Raw genomic sequence first — 5,431 nt, 5'->3', positions numbered from 1 at the left:
ATCTCGCTCGGGGATGGCTCGGGATGAACACGAAAATGGCCACAAATTCGAGGATTTCACGAATTTTGGAGGGATTGCGAGGTGGAGATGGTGGGGGAAGGTAAGACCCACTTGCAACACAACAAACTCATGGATCAAAACCAACAAAACTTCATCAAAACTCACAAATCACAAGAAATTTTTTTGGGGCTATTTTTGTGGGGTTTTCGGATTAGGGTGAAAACAACAAAATCAAGCTAGAAAACGAAGAGGGGAGGCTCCGAAATCGTGATCAACGTGGCTCATGATACCAAGATGATGTAGGGTGGAACCCTATACGGCCGATCTTTCACGAAAGGAGCGGATCCCAACTAAGGACACGAAGAACACGAGGGGAAAACGAGGGAAAACACAAGAGAATCACTCAAACCAATAAGATTCGATTACACATGTGCTAGATCGATGAACACAAAGGTTAGATACAAGATCCAAATCCAACAAAGGACGATACAAAGGTAACCGGTTCTTCTCCGTGAGGAGGTCTTGATGGGGCCACCCAAGAGGGGGTCTGGAATCCGCTTGGAAGGATCTTCTTCGAAGGAGGCGCGTCTCCGAGGAGAAGGTAACCAAGTGGATGAGCAAAGCTCTCACACAAGCATGAGCTAATCCTTTGCTAACCCTAAAGATGGGGAGGAGGAGGTCTATTTATAGCCCAAGGGGCGAAGGGGTAAGTGAGGGAACGAAACGGGTACACGGGCCTCGGCCCAAGTCACGCATGCAGGCGTTGGCCGGATGATCCGGGAGTTGGTCCGGATGATCCGGGTCGGCGTCCGGATGGTCCGGTTGTGTCGGAGCAGCTGCGGGAGGTCCGGATGTCCGGGTCCTGGTCCGGACGTCCGGGTGTGGCCGGATGATCCAGGCCTGGGTCCGGATGATCCGGCTTCAGGTTGAAGCTTCGGGTGTCCTCGGGCGTTGTAGCCGGATCGTCCGGTTGGCGGTCCGGATCGTCCGGGCTTCTACAGACATTGCCCTTCTTCTTCTTCTTCTTCTTCTCCGTCTTCACGTCCATCTTCCTCTTTGGATTCTCCTTGCTCCTTGGCGTCTCCATGGCTAACTCCTTGGTACCTGAGTATGCACAATGTCTCCGTTTGAGGTAGTAGCCATGTCTCATGTTCATCGAAGTGGAATTGTGAGAGGAGAGATGTCACCTCGGTTTCGAGAGCTCTTGCACGTGATCGAGTCATGGGTCCACTAGGCACTTGGTGAGACGAAGGTAGGTCCATGGGGATGACCTTGGGATGCTCCGCATCAGGTGCTTAGGCGAAGCTCTGCGTCGGTAGCATCATCATCACCGTCACCACGCCGTCGTGCTGACGGAACTCTCCCTCAAAGCTCGGCTGGATCGGAGTTCGAGGGACGTCATCGAGCTGAACGTGTGCTGAACTCGGAGGTGCCGTACGTTCGGTACTTGATCGGTCGGATTGTGAAGACGTATGACTACATCAACCGCGTTGTGCTAACGCTTCCGCTTTCGGTCTACGAGGTTACATGGACACACTCTCCCCTCTCGTTGCTATGCATCACCATGATCTTGTGTGTGCGTAGGATTTTTTTTGAAATTACTACGTTCCCCAACAGTGGCATCCGAGCCAGGTTTTATGCATAGATGTTATATGCACGAGTAGAACACAAGTGAGTTGTGGGCGATACAAGTCATACTGCCTACCAGCATGTCATACTTTGGTTCGGCGGTATTGTTAGATGAAGTGGCCCGGACCGACATTACGCTTACGCTTACGCGAGACTGGTTCTACCGACGTGCTTTGCACACAGGTGGCTGGCGGGTGTCAGTTTCTCCAACTTTAGTTGAACCGAGTGTGGCTACGCCCGGTCCTTGAGAAGGTTAAAACAACACTAACTTGACGAACTATCGTTGTGGTTTTGATGCGTAGGTAAGAATGGTTCTTGCTCAGCCCGTAGCAGCCACGTAAAACTTGCAACAACAAAGTAGAGGACGTCTAACTTGTTTTTGCCGGGCATGTTGTGATGTGATATGGTCAAGGCATGATGCTATATTTTATTGTATGAGATGATCATGTTTTGTAACCGAGTTATCGGCAACTGGTAGGAGCCATATGGTTGTCGCTTTATTGTATGCAATGCAATCGCCCTGTAATGCTTTACTTTATTACTAAGCGGTAGAGATAGTCGTAGAAGCAATAGTTGGCGAGATGACAACGATGCTACGATGGAGATCAAGGTGTCGCGCCGGTGACGATGGTGATCATGACGGTGCTTTGGAGATGGAGATCACAAGCACAAGATGATGATGGCCATATCATATCACTTATATTGATTGCATGTGATGTTTATCTTTTATGCATCTTATTTTTCTTTGATTGACGGTAGCATTATAAGATGATCTCTCACTAAATTTCAAGATAAAAGTGTTCTCCCTGAGTATGCACCGTTGCCAAAGTTAGTCGTGCCGAGACACCACGTGATGATCGGGTGTGATAAGCTCTACGTTCATCTACAACGGGTGCAAGCCAGTTTTGCACACGCAGAATACTCGGTTAAACTTGACGAGCCTAGCATATGCAAATATGGCCTCGGAACACTGAGACCGAAAGGTCAAGCGTGAATCATATAGTAGATATGATCAACATAGTGATGTTCACCATTGAAAACTACTCCATCTCACATGATGATCGGACATGGTTTAGTTGATTTGGATCATGTGATCACTTAGATGATTAGAGGGATGTCTATCTAAGTGGGAGTTCTTAAGTAATATGATTAATTGAACTTAAATTTATCATGAACTTAGTACCTGATAGTATTTTCTTGTCTATGTTGTTTGTAGATAGATGGCCCGTGCTGTTGTTCCGTTAAATTTTAATGGGTTCCTTGAGAAAGCAAAGTTGAAAGATGATGGTAGCAATTAAACAGACTGGGTCCATAACTTGAGGATTATCCTCATTGCTGCACAGAAAAATTACGTCCTGGAAGCACCGCTAGGTGTACCACCTGCGCCAGCAACTGCAGACATTGTGAATTCCTGGCAGTCACGTGTTGATGACTACTCAATAGTTCAGTGTGCCATGCCTTACAGCTTAGAACCGGGGCTTCAACGACGTTTTGAACGTCATGGAGCATATGAGATGTTCCAGGAGTTGAAGTTAATATTTCAAGCAAATGCCCGGATTGAGAGATATGAAGTCTCCAATAAGTTCTACAGCTGCAAGATGGAAGAGAATAGTTCTGTTAGTGAGCATATACTCAAAATGTCTGGGTATAACAATCACATGATTCAACTGGGAGTTAATCTTCCGGATGATAGCGTCATTGACAGAATTCTTCAATCACTGCACCAAGCTACAAGAGCTTCGTGATGAACTATAACATGCAAGGGATGAATAGGACAATTCCCGAGCTCTTCGCAATGCTAAAGGCAGCAGAGGTAGAAATCAAAAAGGAGCATCAAGTGTTGATGGTCAATAAGACCACTAGTTTCAAGAAAAAGGGCAAAGGGAAGAAGAAGGGGAACTTCAAGAAGAACAGCAAGCAAGTTGCTGTTCAGGAGAAGAAACCCAAATCTGGACCTAAGCCTGAGACTGAGTGCTTCTACTCCAAGCAGACTGGTAACTGGAAGCGGAACTGCCCCAAGTATTTGGCGGATAAGAAGGATGGCAAGGTGAACAAAGGTACATGTGATATACATGTTATTGATGTGTACCTTACCGGAGCTCGCAGTAGCACCTGGGTATTTGATACTGGTTCTGTTGCTAATATTTGCAACTCGAAACACAGACTACGGATTAAGCGAATACTGGCTAAGGACGAGGTGATGATGCGCGTGGGAAATGGTTCCGAAGTCGATGTGATCGCCGTCGGCACGCTACCTCTACATCTACCTTTGGGATTAGTTTTAGACCTAAATAATTGTTATTTGGTGCCAGCGTTTAGCATGAACATTATATTTGGATCTTGTTTGATGCGAGACGGTTATTCATTTAAATCTGAGAATAATGGTCGTTCTATTTATATGAGTAATATGTTTTATGGTCATGCACCCTTGAAGAGTGGTCTATTCTTATTGAATCTCGAAAGTAGTGATACACATATTCATAATGTTGAAGCCAAAAGATGCAGAGTTGATAATGATAGTGCAACTTATTTGTGGCACTGCCGTTTGGGTCATATTGGTGTAAAGCGCATGAAGAAACTCCATACTGATGGACTTTTGGAATCACTTGATTATGAATCACTTGGTACTTGCGAACCATGCCTCATGGGCAAGATGACTAAAATGTCGTTCTCCGGAACTATGGAGCGAGCAACTGATTTGTTGGAGATCATACATAGCGGGTATCGTTATTTTCTCACCTTCACAGATGATTTAAGCAGATATGGGTATATCTACTTAATGAAACATAAGTCTGAAACATTTGAAAAGTTCAAATAATTTCATAGTGAAGTGGAAAATCATCGTAACAAGAAAATAAAGTTTCTACAATCTGATCATGGAGGAGAATATTTGAGTTACGAGTTTGGTTTACATTTGAAACAATGCGGAATAGTTTTGCAACTCACGCCACCCGGAACACCACAGCGTAATGGTGTGTCCGAACGTCGTAATCGTACTTTACTACATATGGTGCGATCTATGATGTCTCTTACTGATTTACCGCTATCGTTTTGGGGTTATGCTTTAGAGACGGCTGCATTCACGTTAAATAGGGCACCATCGAAATCCGTTGAGGCGACACCTTATGAACTGTGGTTTGGCAAGAAACCAAAGTTGTCATTTCTTAAAGTTTGGGGCTGCGATGATTATGTGAAAAAACTTCAACCTGATAAGCTCGAACCCAAATCGGACAAATGTGTCTTCATAGGATACCCAAAGGAAACTGTTGGGTACACCTTCTATCACAGATCCGAAGGCAAGACATTTGTTGCTAAGAATGGATCCTTTCTAGAGAAGGAGTTTCTCTCGAAAGAAGTGAGTGGGAGGAAAGTAGAACTTGATGAGGTAACTGTACCTGCTCCCTTATTGGAAAGTAGTTCATCACAGAAACCGGTTCCTGTGACTCCGACACCAATTAGTGAGGAAGCTAATGATAATGATCATGAAGCTTCAGATCAAGTTACTACCGAACCTCGTAGGTCAACCAGAGTGAGATCCGCACCAGAGTGGTACGGTAATCCTATTCTGGAGGCCATGTTACTAGACCATGACGAACCTACGAACTATGAAGAAGCGAGGGTGAGCCCAGATTTCGCAAAATGGCTTGAGGCCATGAAATCTGAGATGGGATCCATGTATGAGAACAAAGTGTGGACTTTGGTTGACTTGCCTGATGATCGGCAAGCAATTGAGAATAAATGGATCTTCAAGAAGAAGACAGACGCTGACGGTAATGTTACTGTCTATAAAGCTCGACTTGTT

The sequence above is a fragment of the Triticum aestivum genome, chromosome 6D (genome assembly GCF_018294505.1).
Source record: "Triticum aestivum cultivar Chinese Spring chromosome 6D, IWGSC CS RefSeq v2.1, whole genome shotgun sequence".
Taxonomy (NCBI): domain Eukaryota; kingdom Viridiplantae; phylum Streptophyta; class Magnoliopsida; order Poales; family Poaceae; genus Triticum; species Triticum aestivum.
The sequence above is the reverse complement of the archived record's forward strand: the minus strand, read 5'-3'. Positions refer to the sequence as shown.